Raw genomic sequence first — 21,710 nt, 5'->3', positions numbered from 1 at the left:
TCTCTGCCCTGCCTTTGGCAAATTAAGTCGGCCAATTATAGTAATAGAATTAAAAAAAGGGAGGCATACGAGAAAATGATTGCCCTCTTTAAGCGGCATAATCCATGCGAGAAGGTGGATGAAAGCCTTGTTCGCAAAAAAATTCAAGATCTATGCACGGTGTATAAAAAGGAGCTCAACAAGGTGGAGAAGTCAAGGAAGTCTGGTGCCGGCACGGATGAGGTTTATGTGCCCTCATTGTGGTACTATGACTTGCTTGGCTTCACCCGTGACCAGGAGCTACCACGGGCAACGGTATCATCGGTGCGGACGACCCTGGAAGAAGACCCTGCAATCCATAATGATCCAGACTCCCCGGTTGGAGATGTAAGTACCTTCTTTGCTTCCCAGAATACAGCAATTTAAATTTGTATGTGCATTCCTATCGTTGAATTGAAAATAGTAACTAAGGTTTTACCTGTTTAATTCTACCTCGTCGACAACAGCTTTCTTGAAAAAGAAAGGCCGCCGTGCTGCCATCTCCTGATCTTCTGTCTTTGGCTGATCAAATTTTGCCTAATCAGGCCAAGACCAGCATGGACACTTTTGCTAACTTTGCGGCTGATAGACTAGGTAAGCTGGATGCTAGACAAAGGAGCCACGCCGAAAGGGTGATATTTGAAACTTTAAGTAAAGCCGCAGCAGGTCAACTGGATGAGTCTTCAACAGTACGAAGTGTGCTCGACCGTGATCCTTCTGAGCAGTCATGGACACAAATGCCAGAGCCACTTCGGAACATGCCTGTGCAGAGGATTGGTCCTCCGCAAAACCTGACGATCCACCCCCCCCAGTATCCTGCGTTTCCACAATCTTTTTTGTCCCAAATTTTGTCTCCGCCCAGGCGAAGTTATTTGACTGAAGAAAACCAGTACCAGGAATTGTAGCGCCATTTTACTTTTTGTTTTGCTTTGTATTGTAATATTGTAAACTAATTGTACATTTAACAGTTTATTAACTTATGTTATTGTTGAAATAATAGTTGTATTTAAATAAAAAAAAATTTTTGTCTTATAACTTGCTGTGGGTTTTGATGAATTAAGCATATGCTTTTTCCAGGACAACTTGGCGGGGTAATGGGCTTGGTGCATCTATATTGATGTGTAGATATTATGGATGTGAGTAGACGTAATGGATGTGCTAGATCAGGGTTCTCAAACTCGGCAGAGTAAATGGGCCGCACATAAAAAAAATTTGACACGGAGGCCCCTGATCATGTGACCCCTGACTCCTCCCCCTCCTGTGACTTCATCCCAGGTCCTGTGCTGAGTGTGTACACAGAACAGCCATCGTGGATCGCACGCTCCCAAATGCATGCTTTCCCACTGCCTCAGGGACTGAGACATGTGGTGCACCGCGGGCCTCAGATGAATGTCTCAGGGGCCGTGTTTGAGACCTCTGTGCTAGATGAAACGTAACATTTAAAAAAAAAAAGACCACAACACAGCAGCGGATATGAACTATAATTATTTTTTAATAACAGAGGTAAACAAAGCCCAGACATGGCAACATAAACAAAAAGGGAAAACAAAAAAAAATAATTAGTTGGTGGTGCCGCCCTTTTCTTGGGCCTCCAATGAGCGCAACAGCAGGGCTCTGTGTTGCTCTAATGCCTCAATGGCTCTCCCCAGCGAAGCCACCAGGTCTTCATTAGTAGGTATTTCTAAAAGGAAAGGAATTGTTAAATCTTAAATTCTATACAAGGATCAAATTCACAGGTACGTGTTTGTTATTTCACACTTACGGTTTTGTGGTTCCAGCTGTTCAACACTGGATGCCGCGCCAGCCGTCGCTTCGGGTGGGGATGAGCTGATGGACCACCCTGATCCTCTGGCATCCTCGGGCTGTGGGTCGGCAGTCGAGTCCTGCTGGTGCTCCGGCTCATCATTTGCCTCCTCCTGGGGCTCCGGGTCTGCAGGTGCAGGAGGAAAGAATACCCCATTATATACAATACGAAGGCCGAAGATTAATCTAAAGTTTAATTAATTAGATTTTTATTATTATTAATTACAATTAAAGATGAGCGACTTTGACGTTTTTAGGGTTGAGTCGGGTTTCATGAAACCCGACTTTCTCAAAAGTCGAGTCAAATGAAATCGGCCGACTATAGGGAAAAGTCGGAGGTCCGACTGAAACATGTAACCCAAAGCAAGTCAATGGGGAAGCAAAGTCGTCAGGGAGTGGAGGACAGTAAACACACCTACAGTGGCCATATCAATGCCAACAACATCAATTCTTATTACTTAAGCTTGTCAACCTTAATTTACTTTATAATAATAGTTGCGCATTGGAAATTGGGGGTTATTTGGGTAAAGTTGTGGGGGGTAGGGCTGGCTCCAGCTTTTCGTGTGCCCCGGGCCAAAGAGTGTCAGTGCGCCCCTTTAACACATACCACAATTCATGATGCTCCGATACGGCACAGAAATATAGGTATAGTGCAATGACAAATACTTCACTTAGTTCTTACATTACATGACTAATATCTATTTTAAATTGTACAATAGCTCAAAAACCAGACAGTATATTACTCCATACAGTAGTATGGCCACCACATAGTGCCCCATACAGAATAATGAGCCCCATATATTTCTCCATACAGAATAATTTGTCCCATATAATGTTCCATACAGTATATGTTGAGCTCCACATAATGCTCCAGTATATGATGGGCCTCATGGATGATGCTCCAGTGTATGATGGGCCCAAATAATGCTCCATATATAATGGGCCCCATTTCTAATGCTCCAGTGTATATTGGGCCTCATAGATGCTGCTCCAGTGTATGATCTGCCCCATTTAGTATACTCCAGTATATGATGGGCCCCATGGATGATGCTCCAGTGTCTTATGGGCCCAAATAATGCTCCATACATAATGGGCCCCATTTCTAATGCTCCAGTGTATAATGGCTCCCATAAATGCTGCTACAGTGTCTGACGTCCCCCATTTGGAAGGCACCAGTATATGATAGGCCTCATGGATGATGCTACAGTGTCTTATGGGCCCAAATAATGCTCCATATATAATGGGCCCCATTTCTAATCCTCCACTGTATAATGGCCTCCGTAAATGCTCCTACAGTGTCTGATGTCCCCCATTTTGACTGCTCCAGTATATGATGGGCCTCATGGATGATGCTACAATGTCTTATGGGCCCAAATAATGCTCCATATATAATGGGCCCCATTTCTAATGCTCCAGTGAATAATGGCCCCCGTAAATGCTGCTACAGTGTCTGATGTCCCCCATTTGGAATGCTCCAATATATGATGGGCCTCATGGATGATGCTACAGTGTCTTATGGGCCCAAATAATGCTCCATATATAATGGGCCACATTTCTAATGCTCCAATGAATAATGGCCCCCCGTAAATGCTGCTACAGTGTCTGATGTCCCCCATTTGGAATGCTCCAGCATATGATGGGCCTCATGAATGATGCTACAGTGTCTTATGGGCCCAAATAATGCTCCATATATAATGGGCCACATTTCTAATGCTCCAGTGAATAATGGCCCCGTAAATGCTGCTGCAGTGTCTGATGTCCCCCATTTGGAATGCTCCAGTATATGATGGGCCACATGGATTATGCTCCAGTGTCTTATGGGCCCAAATAATGCTCCATATATAATGGGCCCCACTTCTAATGCTCCAGTGTATAATGGCCCACGTAAATGCTGCTCCAGTGTTTGATGTCCCCCATTTGGAATGCTCCAGTATGTGATGGGCCTCATGGATGATGCTACAGTGTCTTATGGGCCCAAATAATGCTCCATACATAATCTGCCCCATTTAGAATGCTCCAGTATATGATGGGCCTCATAGATGATGCTCCAGTGTCTTATGGGTCCAAATAATGCTCCATATATAATGGGCCCAAATAATGCTCCATATATAATGGGCCCTATTTCTAATGCTCCAGTGTATAATGGCCCCCGTAAATGCTGCTACAGTGTCTGATGTCCCCCATTTGGAATGCTTCAGTATATGATGGGCCTCATGGATGATGCTACAGTGTCTTATGGGCCCAAATAATGCTCCATATATAATGGGCCTCATTTCTAATGCTCCAGTGTATAATGGCCCCCGTAAATGCTGTTACAGTGTCTGATGTCCCCCATTTGGAATGCTCCAGTATATGATGAGCCTCAAGGATGATGCTACAGTGTCTTATGGGCCCAAATAATGCTCCATATATAATGGGCCCCATTTCTAATGCTTCAGTGAATAATGGCCCCCGTAAATGCTGCTACAGTGTCTGATGTCCCCCATTTGGAATACTCCAGTATATGATGGGCCTCATGGATGATGCTACAGTGTCTTATGGGCCCAAATAATGCTCCATATATAATGGGCCCCATTTCTAATGCTCCAGTGAATAATGGCCCCTGTAAATTCTGCTACAGTGTCTGATGTCCCCCATTTGGAATACTCCAGTATATGATGGGCCTCATGGATGATGCTACAGTGTCTTATGGGCCCAAATAATGCTCCATATATAATGGGGCCCATTTCTAATGCTCCAGTGTATAATGGCCCCCGTAAATGATGCTACAGTGTCTGATGTCCCCCATTTGGAATGCTCCAGTATATGATGGGCCTCATGGATGATGCTACAGTGTCTTATGGGCCCAAATAATGCTCCATATATAATGGGCCCCATTTCTAATGCTCCAGTGTATAATGGCCCCCGTAAATGCTGCTACAGTGTCTGATGTCCCCCATTTAGAATGCTCCAGTATATGATGGGCCTCATGGATTATGCTCCAGTGTCTTATGGGCCCAAATAATGCTCCATATATAATGGGCCCCACTTCTAATGCTCCAGTGTATAATGGCCCCGTATATGCTGCTTCAGTGTTTGATGTCTCCCATTTGAAATGCTCCAGTATATGATGGGCCTCATGGATGATGCTACAGTGTCTTATAGGCCCAAATAATGCTCCATATATAATGGGCCCCATTTCTAATGCTCCAGTGTATAATGGCCCCCGTAAATGCTGTTACAGTGTCTGATGTCCCCCATTTGGAATGCTCCAGTATATGATGAGCCTCAAGGATGATGCTACAGTGTCTTATGGGCCCAAATAATGCTCCATATATAATGGGCCCCATTTCTAATGCTTCAGTGAATAATGGCCCCCGTAAATGCTGCTACAGTGTCTGATGTCCCCCATTTGGAATACTCCAGTATATGATGGGCCTCATGGATGATGCTACAGTGTCTTATGGGCCCAAATAATGCTCCATATATAATGGGCCCCATTTCTAATGCTCCAGTGAATAATGGCCCCTGTAAATTCTGCTACAGTGTCTGATGTCCCCCATTTGGAATACTCCAGTATATGATGGGCCTCATGGATGATGCTACAGTGTCTTATGGGCCCAAATAATGCTCCATATATAATGGGGCCCATTTCTAATGCTCCAGTGTATAATGGCCCCCATAAATGATGCTACAGTGTCTGATGTCCCCCATTTGGAATGCTCCTGTATATGATGGGCCTCATGGATGATGCTACAGTGTCTTATGAGCCCAAATAATGCTCCATATATAATGGGCCCCATTTCTAATGCTCCAGTGTATAATGGCCCCCGTAAATGCTGCTACAGTGTCTGATGTCCCCCATTTAGAATGCTCCAGTATATGATGGGCCTCATGGATTATGCTCCAGTGTCTTATGGGCCCAAATAATGCTCCATATATAATGGGCCCCACTTCTAATGCTCCAGTGTATAATGGCCCCGTATATGCTGCTTCAGTGTTTGATGTCTCCCATTTGAAATGCTCCAGTATATGATGGGCCTCATGGATGATGCTACAGTGTCTTATAGGCCCAAATAATGCTCCATATATAATGGGCCCCATTTCTAATGCTCCAGTGAATAATGGCCCCGTAAATGCTGCTACAGTGTCTGATGTCCCCCATTTGGAATGCTCCAGTATATGATCTAGCGATTTTTGTTTTACGTTATTCACATTTTTTTTATTATTACATTGTCCTGGGGAGGCATTGATAGCATGTGTCAGATCACCGATCTCGCATGTCACACAGCGATGTGTCAGATCAGCGATGTGAAAAGCGCAGCACAAGACTTCCTCATGCCTCTGCCATTTATATATCAGAAGTGCAGTGAGTGCTGCTGATGGAGGCAAACTGATGATGGGCTATTTATAACAACACTCACCACGATGGGATTTGCTCTGTGAGCGTATGTTGGCAAGGCGGTCGCTCAATCTGTAACGTAGATCTGCCAGCTTTTTCCTTATCTGAGTGTTGGAGCGATGAATCCCGAAGTGTGTTGCCAGGCTACGCTTAATCCTGCACAGCACAGCCTGCTTGTGCAGAACAGGATGTTCATACTGTTCTGCACAGTGGTAATCTCGGGCATCCATTTCTTCGATGAGGTAACGCACCTCAGCCTCCCCCCACGGTGATGCACGTCGCCTGGCTGCCATTTTAACACCTCTGAAAGCAGACTAGGCTGCAATAGCGTTGTAAGACATGCCCACGACGCATCAGCTCTGCCCAGTGTTATCAACGTGCTTCGGCTCTTTGAGAACGCTAATGCGTTCCATAAAGAATCGCCTGTGATTTCCCTTTCATAACTGCGATGCAATTGCGTCCTGAATTTGATGCTTCATCTATATAGCTTCTGAGGTCATAAAATAACACTGGGATACTGGATGCTGACTAAACGTTGTTTAGTGAATGGATATATATCTCTTATTGTAAATAGATAGCCATATGACTATATATGTATTCATACATGTATGTCTGTGACTATGAATGTGTGTATGTGGGTGTGTGTATATGTGTGTTTGTATATATGTGTGTAGATGTGTATGTATAGGAATATGTATGTTTTTATGTATAGTTCGGTATACAATTGAGGATACGTTGGTTTAAGAGCAGCACGTCCACGCTGAACTTTCCTCCCATCTCTCATCTAACCTGCTCTTTGACAATCTACAATATAGATTCCGCCCCCATCACTCCACTGAGACAGCCCTGACCAAAATTGACTACTTGACAAAATTGACAGTTGACCACTGCCTCCTAATACAGATCCTTTCCTGCTTTGGCATTAAAAACCTCGCCCTTTCCAACCGCACATTCAGCGTGTCCCACTCCCACACTATCGTCTCATCCCACCCTCTCTCTGTCTATACACTTGGCCTGGGGCGACATAAAGTCCCACGGATTCCAGTACCATGTTTATGCCAATGATAATAATAATAATAAGGGCCCTTACAACAGAAACAATGAGAAACCAAGGTTTTGTTAAGTAAAAAACAAAGTTTATTAGACAAAACATTGCAACACTATAAAAATACTGAAGAGAAACATAATTATCCAAAAGCAAAAAACGCATTATATTATACAAATCTGTACAAAAATGAAAGTACGGTTAACTATCTCAGTAGTAGTCCACTACAAGTTCTGGTGCTGCCAATTAACAGCACCGGGACTGTTAAAATAATAACAGTAATTGTCTCTGCAGGTCTTCGCATCCTGTGTGTTTCTTCTGGGTCCCAAAGGTCGAAGGACAGCAATTGCGTGTTCGTTTGCCCGCCATTCGCCGAGCTGAACTTCTCCGTTACTTTGGTTCACAGAGTTCACAAAGCCAGGAGGACAGTATGAAATTGAATCACGCTGGCGAAGAAAATTGTGAAGCGCACAACAGGTCAAAACAACAGAGTCAATAGACTCAAGTTTCATGTTAATGGGTGTGTGCAAAACCTGAAAGCAATTAGCCATGATTCCAAAGGCATTTTCTACAACACAATGTGCCCTTGATAAACGGTAATTATAAATTCTCCTTTCCGGTGTGAGACTTTTTTGAGGGAAAGGTTTTATTAGATTGGGATGAAGCGGGAAGGCCTCGTCGCCAATAAAAACAAAGTTCAGGTTTCCTCTGGTCTCAGAGTTGGGAGGCAAGTGAAGTTCAGAGTTATTTAAACGCTCTCCAAAAAACGTATTCTCCAAAACTCCACCATCGGAAACCTTTCCGTTCATTCCAACGTCGACATAAATGAATTCGCAATTAGCGTTTACAAGGGCCATCAGGATAATGCTGAAATAGCTCTTGTAGTTGAAGAAATATGATCCGCTGTTAGGTGGTTGAGTTATATGGACATGTTTACCATCCAAAGCCCAACCACAGTTAGGGAACTGCCACAGCTGAATCATAATCGTTGCCGATCTTGCTCCATTCCGCTTCTGTGGTGGGAAACTCGATGTAGCTCCGTAGACAACTAAAAATTGCCTTACACGTTTCCGGAATGACAACGCTCAGCAGTGGCCTTGAAATGGCGGAAGAAAAATGCAAGTCTTGCAAGGAGCATCCAGTGGCCAGGAATTGCAGCGTGACTGCCAATCTTTCATCTGCTGGAATGGCAGCACTGTTGTGAACTCTCTTAATCCGACTTTTGAGGCAAGGCTCCCTCTGGTGGATACTGCTGGTAGTGGAGCTGGTCAACATGATGTTAACCCAACAGCTGCAGAAGATAATTGGAGGAGTGGGGGTAGTGACTGGGACTACATAAGCGAGCAGACTTCTCTCAGTGGCTGCCGGTGATACTCCTATCTTTGCTTTTTGAGGATTTCTGTCTCTGCTTAATCCTGCATTTTTCAGCTAAGTGTCATTTGCTAAACCCTTTGCATCTGATTTTGCCTTGCTGTCAGGGGTCAGCTTGCTCCCCAGGGGCTGCTGGCTCCTGCCCTGTATTTTTTGTATCTTGTGTTTGTTTGCTCAGTCCCTGCTGTATTAGCCTGTTGCTAGCCGCCAGTTCACACCTGAGTGCTGATATAGTGGGAGCGAGGTTTGTGCAAACCTCAGTATTTTTGTACATCAGTCGTGTTGGAATTGTTAGGGTTTTTGCGTGATTGCAGACAGTGCCTTTTCTGTCCTGTCCTATCCAGTCAGTGTGGGCCCCATCATTTGCTCAGTCTATTTTCTGTCTGTGTTTGTGCTTCATCTTGTCTCACCGACAATATATGTTAGGGGGCTATCTATTCCTTTGGGGATCTGCTACGGGGCAGTTTAGATTTCACCTTTCTGTCTTTAGGCTTAGTTAGTCCTCCGGCTGTGACGAAGCATCTATGGGAACGTAGGAACGCTCCACGGCTACTGCTAGTTGTGTTGTTAAGATCAGGGGTTTGCAATCCGCTGAGCGACCAACCTCTCTGGTGTTCTGGTGGCATAGCCTATTGAGCTCTCCTCCTCGGTGACCCATTCAAAACACAGCATGCATCACTGTATCCTTGCGTTCGATTAGTGGAGTAATTTTTTCAAGTAAAAATGTGAAGGATTCCTCAGACATCCTCAGATAATTGCGGAAATCATGAGGATTTTTATCCTGAAGCTCTTTCATCAGCTGCATGTGGGACAGTTCGGACATCTTCTGCATCCATTTTCTTTCCACATGCAACGCTTTCTTTTTGAACGCCTGCATCCGTGACTCATCTTGACGCCGAGCTTCCTCAACAAGCAATGCAGCAACCACGACAGCACACTCCGCATTGTTCATGATGGGCCAAATTGAAACAAAAAAAAAAGTTACAATAGTTGTTTTGTTGGGGGTTGGGTGTGTGGCACCCCCAGGAGTATGGTCGCCACAGTGGCTTTGCCTTCCTTCAGGGAGGGTAACGCCAGGATTGGAGGCAATGAAGGGTCTCTCTCGCAGTTAACCTATACATGCAACACAGTTCCACTCCAGGCCAGCAGGGGGGACTCTGAACCGGAATTATGGGGAAGAGTGCTCTCTGAGGGCTAAGAGGAAGGAGTGGTCAGTTAGTCTGTGGTGGGTGAAGTGTGCAGATGTGAGGAAGGAGCGCGGAGATCGAGCAGAGAGGAAAGGCTCATCTCCAGTGAGAGCGCATGAACTGGAGCCTGGTCTCCACGGTTGTATGGATACTAATGGTCCTGCAACAGACACCAGAGGAGTAGAGGGCTGTAAATGCACTACTCCCATCTAAGACTTAAGGGCACAACAGCAACACTTAGTGAGCCGGGACTTAGGAGTGAGGAGTCCCTGGAACAGGCTACAGCTGTCTGCCATACAAGTAGAGTTCTTGGGAACATCTGACAGGAGGAACTTCAGTGTAACTCGGTACTGGAGATCCCTCAAATAAGCGCTAGGAAGGAGACTGCACAGCCCATCTGCTGAGAGAGAATCCCTGAGTTGCTGCAAGGCTAGCCTGCTCCGATACCATCTGTAATCAGGACCCTGGACTGCATTTATCAAGTAAAGGTACAGAAATTGCACCCCGCTGTGTCTTTGTCTGCTTCCTACCCTTCCGGCACCGCTACATCCCCGTGCCAGCCACATCTACACTGCCCTGGGACTACAGCTTCACCTGTGGGGAGCTTTTACATCTTTGCTGCACCATACCATCAGTCCCAGCGGGTCTGCATGCAGCGCCGGCTTAACACCTCCCTTGCCGAACACCACAGGTGACGTCATGAACTATAAATTTAACCACATTCCACCATTTCAATTCCCCCATTACTTGGGTGCCCATGGTCACGGACTGTGTCACCGCCGCTGTGACATATCCCGCTGACACCGGCCCGGTACCGAGTACCCCACAGCCCTGGGAGGGCGACCCAATTTGGTGTCACAAACAGGATTACGGAGCCCGGTAACCCCCGGGTCCTGTGTGCCATAGACTGTGTTTGTGTTAAACACTGTGTGAAATTAGCGCCATTGCTGCCATTATCCCACTCATTGGCGCGCGCAGGAAGAAAAGAGGCAGGCCTTCATGGGAGGAGCCCCTCAGAGAGCGCGAAGCAGTGAAGTCCTGTGCGGGAAGAGGAAAAAGCATGTGAGAGGTGGGAGGAGCTGAGGCCTGCAGCCCAGAGCATCGGGCCTGCGAAGCGGCCGCCGGTAAGCTCACCCAACCCCCGACCCTGGCTAACGTTAACTAGGGGGGGAGAGAATGTCCGCGACACACAGCAATGCAGCGGCGGATGCCGCCGCCAACTCCTCTGCAACGCAAGGAGCAGTCCCCATAATGCCGCTGTCTACAGTCATGGCCAAAAGTTTTGAGAATGACACAAATATTAATTTTTACAAAGTCTACTGCTTCATTTTTTCTAATGGCAATTTGCATATACTCCAGAATGTTATAAAGAGTGATCAGCTTAACAGCAATTACTTGCAAAGTCAATATTTGCCTAGAAAATGAACTTTATCCCCCAAAACACATTTCAACATCATTGCAGCCCTGCCTTAAAAGGACCAGCTAACATCGTTTCAGTGATTGCTCCATTAACACAGGTGTGGGTGTTGATGAGGACAGGGCTGGAGATCAATCTGTCATGATTAAGTAAGAATGACACCACTGGACACTTTAAAAGGAGGCTGGTGCTTGGCATCATTGTTTCTCTTCTGTTAACCATGGTTATCTCTAAAGAAACACGTGCAGTCATCATTGCACTGCACAAAAATGGCCTAACAGGGAAGAGTATGGCAGCTAGAAAGATTGCACCTCAGTCAACAATCTATCGCATCATCAAGAACTTCAAGGAGAGAGGTTCCCTTGTTGCCAAAAAGGCTCCAGGGCGCCCAAGAAAGACCAGCAAGCGCCAGGACCGTCTCTTAAAAGTGTTTCAGCTGCTGGATCGGGCTACCAGCAGTGCAGAGCTTGCTCAGGAATGGCAGCAGGCAGGTGTGAGTGCATCTGCACGCACTGTGAGGCGGAGACTCTTGGAGCAAGGCCTGGTCTCAAGGAGGGCAGCAAAGAAGCCACTTCTCTCCAGGAAAAACATCATGGACAGACTGATATTCTGCAAGAGGTACAGGGAATGGACTGCTGAGGACTGGGGTAAAGTCATTTTCTCTGATGAATCCCCTTTTCGATTGTTTGGGACATCTGGAAAACAGCTTATTCGGAGAAGACCAGGTGAGCGCTACCACCAGTCTTGTCTCATGCCAACTGTCAAGCATCCTGAAACCATTCATGTGTGGGGTTGCTTCTCAGCCAAGGGAATGGGCTCTCTCTCAGTCTTGGCTAAAAACTCAGCCATGAATAAAGAATGGTACCAGAATGTCCTCCAAGAGCAACTTCTCCCAACCGTCCAAGAGCAGTTTGGCGATCAACAATGCCTTTTTCAACATGATGGAGCACCTTGCCATAAAGCAAAGGTGATAACTAAATGGCTCAGGGAACAAAACATAGAGATATTGGGACCATGGCCTGGAAACTCCCCAGATCTTAATCCCATTGAGAACTTGTGGTCAATCATTAAGAGACGGGTGGACAAACAAAAACCTTCAAATTCAGACAAAATAAAAGCATTGATTTTGCAAGAATGGACTGCTATCAGTCAGGATTTGATCCAGAAGTTGATTGAGAGCATGCCAGGGAGAATTGCTGAGGTCCTGAAGAAGAAGGGTCAACACTGCAAATATTGACTTGCTGCATTAACTCATTCTAACTGTCAATATAACCTTTTGCTACTCATAATATGAATGCAATTATATTTCTGTATGTGATAAAAACATCTGACAAACACACATAAAAACCAGAGGCCAGCACATCATGTGAAAATATAATATTTGTGTCATTCTCAAAACTTTTGGCCATGACTGTATGCCCTACCTTCCGGGAGCAGCATGGCTACTGCAGTATTCAGGGGACTCACATACCCTGAGTGAATTCAAAGAGAGACTGTGCAGTTTGTTTGAAGTATACCCCCTGTCTGAAAGCCAGAAAGTGCACATACATATTGGACAGCTAACGGGTGCAGCACAGAGAGAAGTGAAAGCCTGGCAGGACACTGATAAAGAGACTTAAAAAGATTCTAGCCAAGCTGAGAAGCACTTTTGACACCAGCACTGCAGCTGAAATCAAGATGCGATTCTTTGGATGCAAACCGAAGGTGCAGGACAGTATAAGGGACTATGCTCTTAACCTGCAGGAGGTGCTGCGAGCAGTTAAGCGAGTTGATCCTGACAGTGTGAAGGAGGAAGATAAACTGTTAAAGGAGCAGTTCATTGAAGGACTCCTATCCAGTACCCACAGAGGACAGTTGCGCATCATAACCCTACAAGACCCTGATCTGGACTTTGCTAATTTCAAGGACAGGGCTATTCGGGTACTTCAGGAGCCAACTGACAGCCGTCCAGCACCCCCTAGGCGCCCAGCGATCACCTACCACCAGGAAGCAACACCTTTCCCTTCCATCTCTGTGGAGGCTGATGCACAGACTCTGGATAAAGATCCAACTGAAGAACTGCGTCTTCAAGTCCAGGAGTTGACTAAAGGAATGGCTGCACTTACTAAAACTGTGCAGTCCCTGCAAGTGTCCTCCAAGGAGAAGATCCAGCTGGCTTCCAGTCCAGAGCTTGTCTTGTGGCTCCGCAAGAAGAGGATTCCGCCCCTCCGAGGGAGAACCAATGATCACTATGACCAGGATGGACGTCCCATCTGTAGTAACTGTCGCAGGCCAGGTCACATCGCCAGGTACTGTCATTTAAACGAGCAACCCCTGGGGCAGAGGGCCAACCCCCAGGAATAGGATCCCCAGGCCCAAAGAACTGGAGAGCCAAGTATGTTGGAGGGAGACCAATCCTTCCAGTGGTGATTGACGGTATCCCCATGGACGCTCTGCTGGACACTGGCTCCCAGGTGACCACTATGCCGTACATTCTTTACAAGAGGTATTGGGCTGATTCTGAACTTACCCATGACCCAACTGATGAACTGACCGTAGTTGCCAGTAATGGTCAGTCTTTGCCGCAGATTGGATGTAAAGAGATTACAGTTAAAGTGGGTCGGGTAGAGCTAAAATCTCAAGGTCTGATAGTTGTGGATATTGATCGACATGAATGTAATCCCATGATGACTCTTGGTACCAATGTAATTGAAAATTGTCTTTCCGAGGTTATTGTCTTGTTGCAACAGGTGGATGAGACTGCTGGTTCCAGTGAACAACGAGTCCTGCAGAAGGAGATCAGAGCCCTGATAGAAAGACAACAGGTGGAACTCTCTGGTGGAGAAATTGGCAGCGTCAGAGTTAGTGATGCTTTTCCCATTGCAATACACCCCAGATGTGAAATGTTGATTTGGTGTCGGGCAGCCATAGGTCTCAGAGGGAAAGATTACCAGGCATTGGTAGAACCAGTATACTCTGATAGCAGGCCCACTGTCCTGACAGCCAGAGGGGTGGTTGATGTATGAAAAGGGAGAGTACCTGTACGCCTTTAGAATTGTGGGGAGGAGGAGACCACAATACCTCGGTACGCCACAGTTGCTAAGCTGCTCACCGTTAATAACAACTCATTGCAGGCAGCAGAGCCCTTGGTCTCATCCGATCAGGTGGACGACAATGGCTTTGTGAAGCAGCCAGAGGAGTGATGTCAGCAACTGCAGGTGGGGACTGACTCTACCCCTTCATACCAGAAAAATGGGGTTTACAGAGTGACACAAGAATATGAGCGGGTATTCAGTAAACACCCACTAGATTTTGGGCAGGCAAAAGGGGTTCAACATCATATTCCCACTGGAGATCATCCACCCATTAAAAAAAGGTACCGGCCTATACCCCCAACACAATACCAATGTGCTAAGAGTATGTTGAGAGAGATGAAGGAAGCTGGGGTTATCAGAGACAGTTGTAGCCCCTGGGCAGCTCCCATAGATTTTGTAAAGAAAAAGGATGGTACCATGAGAATGTGTGTTGATTACAGGAAAATTAACAGCATTACACATAAAGATGCCTACCCATTACCTAGAATTGAGGAATCATTAGCTGCACTTAAAACTGCTAGCTACTTTTCCACCTTGGATCTCACTAGTGGGTATTGGCAGGTTCCCGTGGCAGAGGCAGACAAGGATAAAACAGCATTTACCACTCCAATGGTTCTCTGTGAGTTCAACTATATGCCATTCGGGCTCTGCACCACTCCAGGAACATTTCAACGGCTGATGGAGTGCTGCCTGGGACACATGAACTTTGAGACAGTCCTGTTGTACCTTGATGATGTCATTGTTTTCTCCAAGACGTATGAGGACCATCTGGAACACCTGTCTGAAGTGTTTGAAGCTATGTCCAATTTTGGCCTGAAGGTGAAGCCTTCCAAATGTCACCTCCTGAAGCCTAAGGTACAGTACCTCGGTCATGTAGTGAGTGCCGAAGGTGTGGCACCAGATCCGGACAAAGTCACAGTCATCCGGGACTGGCCGAAGCCCAGCAACCTCCATGAAGTACGCCAATTCCTTGGACTGGTAGGCTACTACCGAAGATTCATCAAGGGCTTTACCGAAATAGCCACCCCTATGTAAAATCTTCTGGTGGGGCAGTCCAAGAAGGCCAAACAGAAAAATTCCACATTTGAATGGACTGAGGAGTTGGAGAGGTCCTTCACCTGACTGAAGATGGCTCTCACAGGAGATGAAGTTCTGGCCTACCCAGATTATGACAAGCCCTTTGTGTTGTACACTGATGCCAGCAACGTGGGACTGGGAGCAGTGCTGTCACAGGTACAGAATGGAAAGAAAGAGTAATCTCCTACGCCAGCAGAAAGCTGCGTCCCACTCAAAGGAACCCTGACAACTACAGTTCTTTCAAGCTGGAGTTCCTTGCCATAGTCTGGGCTGTCACCGAAAGATTCAAACATTACCTAGCCTCAGCCAAGTTCACCATCTTCACTGACAACAACCCGTTGACTCACTTGGAAACTGCAAAACTGGGTGAACTGGAACAGCGATGGATGACTCGACTATCTAACTATGAATTCACCATCAAGTACCGAGCAGGGCACAAGAATGCCAATGTTGATGCGCTGTCCAGGATGCCTAATTTGCCTGATGCAGGAGAAGATCCTGAGGCTCTTGAAGAAATAGAGCTACCTCCCTTCCACCGGCCAATTGCGGCCCAACGGGCCCAAGGAGTGAGAAACAGACGGTCTGGCTTGAAACAGGTCACCCTAAATCCATTGCCCCATCATGACTGGGCAGAAACTCAGGATGATGACCCCGCAGTCCGCCTGGTGAAGGAGCTACTGTCACAAGCTGACTCATGCACAGAGTCGGATGCTCCTGAAGAAACCCAGCAGTAGTGGAAGGAAAGAGGTCGGCTGTTCATCTATGAGGGAAAGCTGTGTAGGAGGAGTATCAATGCCTGCACTCATGAGCTGGTATGGCAGGTAGTAGTCCCAAAGAGAGAGGCATCAATGGTTTTGGAAGCATACCACAATGGAGCTGGACACTTCGGATGGAAGAAGTTGGAAGCATTGCTCCAGGAGAGGTTCTACTGGGCTGGTATGATGGAAACCATTGAAAAGTGGTGCCGGGAGTGTGGACAATGTAACCTGCGCAGAAAGGATCAAGACAGCCAGAGAGCTCCTCTGCAGCCAATAGTAACCAAACAGCCACTCGAGTTGGTAGCCCTGGACCATGTGAAGCTGGTACCAAGCCGGTCAGGCTACATCTATGCTCTTACCATTGTGGAGCACTACTCAAGATTCCTGGTAGTTGTGCCTGTCAAAGATCAGACAGCCAGGACGGCAGCCAGAGCCTTCCAACAGCACTTATGCAGACCACATGGTTACCCTGAAAGAGTGCTTACAGATCAAGGTCCAGCTTTCGAAGCAGAAGTGTTCCAGGAATTCTGTAACTTGTATGGTTGCAAGAAGATCTGGACAACCCCTTAAAAGTGGCTGGGACCCTAGGAGGTAGCAGCCATGCTATTTTAGAATTTTGGATAACTAGAGGAGGAAGACCTGTGAAGACTCAGACGTCAAGGTTAGATTTCAGAAAGGCAGATTTTAAGGGATTCAGAAAGAGAATTGGAGGGATCCAATGGCTGGATATCCTTAAAGACAAAAATGTCCAGGAAGGATGGGAAATCTTGAAAAATGAAATTCTCAAAGCACAATTGTTAACAATTCTGAAAAGAGGGAAGAATAGGAAGCATTTAAGGAAACCAGGATGGATGAACACAGAACTTAAGCACATGCTAAAAAGGAAGAAAAAAATGTTTATAAAATGGAAAGAGGGAGGCACATCTAAAGAAGAATATAATGCTGTCTGCAGAACTTGCAGGGCACAAATCAGATTATCTAAAGCTGACAATGAATTGAGGCTTGCAAGAGATGTCAAAAGCAATAATAAAGGATTTTGGGGATATGTCAAAAGTAAAAGAAAAGTAAAATATGCTATAGGATTTTTACAGGATGAAAATGATGAAATGGTAAGACAGGATGTTGAGAAGGCCGAACTTTTAAATTCCTATTTTGCATCTGTTTTCTCTCAGAAAGGAAATGTAACATCAACTGTTCTTCACTCTCCTATTAAGGGAATAGAAGAATCCAGGATATCTATAAACAGAAAGATAGTGAGGAAACACTTAGAAATTTTTGAACCCCTCTCCATAATCTTTGAAAATTCTTGGAGAACAGGAGAAGTCCCAGAAGACTGGAGAAGAGCAAATGTTGTTCCTATCTTCAAAAAGGGAAAGAAGGTGGACCCAGGCAACTATAGGCCGGTGAGTCTGACTTCTATACCAGGAAAGATCTTTGAACAAATTATTAAACAACATGTATGTCAGTACCTGGATAAGAATGAAGTGATTAAACAGAGTCAGCATGGGTTTGTAACTAATAAGTCATGTCAGACTAACTTAATTTCCTTCTATGATGGAATCACTGATTGGGTGGATCAGGGAAATGCTGTAGATATAGTATATCTTGACTTCAGCAAAGCATTTGACAAAGTATCTCACACAAGCCTTATTGAAAAAATGCTAAGTATGGAATGGACAAGGCAACTATTAGGTGGATTCATGACTGGCTTAGTGATCGGACCCAAAGAGTGGTCGTAAATGGCTGCACATCCAGTTGGAAGAATGTCTCAAGTGGGGTACCACAGGGCTCTGTCCTGGGCCCTGTATTGTTCAACATCTTTATCAGCGATTTAGATGAAGGAATTGTGGGTAAACTGATTAAATTTGCTGATGACACAAAGCTAGGAGGGATAGCTAATACTAGAGAAGAGAGAGAGAGGATTCAAAAAGATATAAATAAACTGGAGCAGTGGGCAGCAACTAGCAGAATGGTTTTTAACAGGGAATAATGCAAAGTACTACATCTGGGCAAAAAAAATGGGAAAAGCATATACAGAATGGGAGGAATAGGGCTAAGCAACAGCACGTGTGAAAAAGACTTGGGTATACTAATAGATCACAGACTGAATATGAGTCAACAGTGTGATGCAGCAGCAAAAAAGGCAAATGCAATTCTAGGATGTATTAACAGAAGCATACAGTCTAGATCACGTGAAGTCATTATTTCCCTCTACTCCTCTTTGGTCAAACCTCATCTGGAATATTGTGTCCAGTTTTGGGCACCACATTTTAAAAAAGGCATCAACAAACTGGAGCAAGTTCAGAAAAGAGCGACCAGAATGGTGACCGGTCTGCAAACCCTGTCTTATGAGGAAAGGTTGCAGGATTTGGGAATGTTTAGTTTGCAAAAGAGAAGACTGAGAGGAGACTTAATAGCTGTCTACAAATATCTAAAGGGCTGTCACATTGTAGAAGGATCATCTTTATTCTCATTTGCACAAGGAAAGACTAGAAGCAATGGGATGAAACTGAATGGGAGGAGACACAGATTAGATATTAGAAAAAACTTTTTGACAGAGTGATCAATGAGTGGAACAGGCTGCCACGAGAAGTGGTGAGTTCTCCTTCAATGGAAGTCTTCAAACAGAGGCTGGACAGACATTTGACTGGGATGATTTAGCGAATCCTGCTTTGAGCAGGGGGGTTGGACCAGATGGCCCAGGAGGTCCCTTCCAACTCTACGATTCTATGATTCTATGATCCACAGACCAATGGCATGTGTGAGAAGATGAACCAGGTAGTGATTGACCTACTGAAGACATTGCCTTTGGAGGAGAGAAATCTGTGGCCAGAAAAGTTGCCAGATCTGGTAGACCTCTACAACCATATCCCTGTGAATTCCACCAACAGTACCCCAGCCTACCTAATGAGAGCAAGACCTGGTAAGCTGCCTATTGATTTGGACATGGGAGTCCTGACACCTGAAGTAACGTCACCAGATGCTGACTGGGATACAGAAAGACAACAACGGTACAGAAGAGTTCAAGAATGTGTGGAGAAGAGTCTAGCTCAGCCAAGACAAAAGCAAGAGAAGCTTTACAATCAAAATGCGCCTGCAGTTCCCTTGTCACTAGGAGAACAAGTCCTCAAGAGAAAAAGAAGACTGCATAAATTGGATGATCAATGGGAAGCTGAACCTTACACTATTGTACCCTCAAACTTTGACAATACCAAGGTGTGCCTTATTAGCAAAGATGGAGGAGAAACCTCAGCAGCCGTATCAAGGGATCATTTGAAATTATGCCCTGACTAAGAGAAAGAATGGAAGAATAAGATAACATCCAACCCCTAGCAGAAGAAAAGGTCAGCACTATACTTGGAGAATTCCCTGCAAGTTGGACTAAAGTAAATGATGCTATAGTGGTGCCAGTGTTGACATTTCCCCAATTGGTAGCACAGGAAGATGTGAATCAAGAAAATCCTGAGGATCAGGAAAATCAGGCAGCAGATGCCACACCAGCAGTGGAGCCAGAGAACCCTCGCCCTGCCAGTGGTGAACATGTGGTGCCCATGGTGAGTCTAAGAGTTCCTAGACAATTTAGTATCCCTGTGCCATGCAGAAGCACCAGTAGTGTATCCAGTGCATTACACACTACACCAGTATTACGCAGGTCTACCCGTACCACATAAGGTATACCACCCATTAGGTTCCGCATATAAAGTAATATAACTGTTAAAATGTATATATGTAACTGTTTTCAAGTTTTGTGCCTACAGGTAACCTGTAAGAGTTTTCCTTAAAATTTTCCAGTTTTTACCTTGTTTCATGGACACTCAATCACAGGACTGTGCGTGGTCAAAAACTTTCTTTGTAATTAGTTCACAATTTGCCCAGGAATGGACCATGGACATTGGTGCTTGGACTTGTCATCATAGGACTGTTTTTGGAGCTTGTGGTTTTTGTACATTTTTCATTTTTCAAGTCTTGTAACCTTCATATTGTTTATTTGTTATATGTTATTCATGTTTTTCATCAGCCCAGGAGTGCTGACTTGCACTAGGGGGGAATGTGGTGCCCCCAGGAGTATGGCCGCCACAGTGGCTTTGCCTTCCTCCAGGGAGGGTAACGCCAGGCTTGGAGGCAATGAAGGGTCTCTCTCGCAGTTAACCTATACATGCAACACAGTTCCACTCCAGGCCAGCAGGGGGGACTCTGAACCGGAATTAAGGGGAGGAGTGCTCTCTGAGGGCTAAGAGGAAGGAGTGGTTAGTTAGTCTGCGGAGGGTGAAGTGTGCAGACGTAAGGAAGGAGCGCGGAGATCGAGCAGAGAGGAAAGGCTCATCTCCAGTGAGAGCGCATGAACTGGAGCCTGGTCTCCACGGTTGTATGGATACTAATGGTCCTGCAACAGACACCAGAGTAGAGGGCTGTAAATGCACTACTCCCATCTAAGATTTGAGGGCACAACAGCAACACTGATAGTGAGCCGGGACTTAGGAGTGAGGAGTCCCTGGAACAGGCTACAGCTGTCTGCCGTACAAGAAGAGTTCTTGGGAACATCTGACAGGAGGAACTTCAGTGTAACTCGGTACTGGAGATCCCTCAAATAAGCACTAGGAAGGAGACTGCACAGCCCATCTGCTGAGAGAGAATCCCTGAGTTGCTTCAAGGCTAGCCTGCTCCGGTACCATCTGTAATCAGGACCCTGGACTGCATTTATCAAGTAAAGGTACAGAAATTGCACCCCGCTGTGTCTGCTTCCTACCCTTCCGGCACCGCTACATCCCCGTGCCAACCACATCTACACTGTCCTGGGACTACAGCTTCACCTGTGGGGAGCTTTTACATCTTTGCTGCATCATACCATCAGTCCCAGCGGGTCTGCATGCAGTGTCGGCTTAACACCTCCCTTGCCGAACACCACAGGTGGCATCACAAACTATTCATTTAACCAAATTCCACCATTTCAATTCCCCCATTACTTGGGCGCCCAGGGCCATGGACCGGGTCACCGCCGCTGTGACACATCCACTGACACCGGCCCGGTACCGAGTACCCCACAGCCCTGGGAGGGCGACCCAATTGCGTGCACACAAGACCCCATAAAATGGCTGACCAGGCATTACACATACGCACAGACAAAGAAACCACACCCTCCCTCCATCCAGAGCAATGAAAGCAGATAATTGGTAGCTGTTCTATAAATTTGTGAAAATGAAAATGCATTTGAGACCCCAAATGATACCTACTGTGATCAGAAGAACCGTTGATGAATAGAAAAATCAGTGTGGAGTCGCAGCCGGAGAACGCTACTTCGATCTGTAACCAGCAAGAAGGAACAAAGAACACAAACGCTGCTATGTTGCCTTCTTCACGAGGTCAGGAACAAAGAAGAAAAGCGCCACTGTGTTGCCTTCTTTAAAGGCAAGGGCGCCAATCAGAATGCAGTAGTGACCACCAATCGGAGCTGAGGGGCGCGGAAAAGGCACCGTTTAAATACGCCTATGTTTCTCACTTCAAGTCGCTAGCGAGGTCATTGGTTAGGAGTCAAACAGAACGATGCATGCTACCCAGCGGGGCCTCAACGACCAAAAAAA

The 21,710-nt window shown here is 45.9% G+C and overlaps 1 long non-coding RNA gene across 1 annotated transcript; it reads right to left on the bottom strand.

The window, feature by feature from the left end:
- Positions 1-1,535: 1,535 nt before the first annotated feature.
- Positions 1,536-21,491, bottom strand: LOC141048999 (uncharacterized). The gene is made up of 3 exons (XR_012220228.1): positions 21,363-21,491; positions 1,781-1,948; positions 1,536-1,699 (listed from the first exon to the last, which is right to left on the bottom strand). It is a non-coding gene; the product is annotated as an uncharacterized lncRNA (long non-coding RNA).
- Between the last annotated feature and the right edge of the window lie 219 nt (positions 21,492-21,710).

The sequence above is a fragment of the Dendrobates tinctorius genome, unplaced genomic scaffold (assembly GCF_039654945.1).
Source record: "Dendrobates tinctorius isolate UK_male_01 unplaced genomic scaffold, ASM3965494v1 ptg000140l, whole genome shotgun sequence".
Lineage (NCBI taxonomy): Eukaryota > Metazoa > Chordata > Amphibia > Anura > Dendrobatidae > Dendrobates > Dendrobates tinctorius.
Note: the sequence above shows the minus strand (reverse complement) of the source record. Positions and strands in the feature narration are given on the sequence as shown.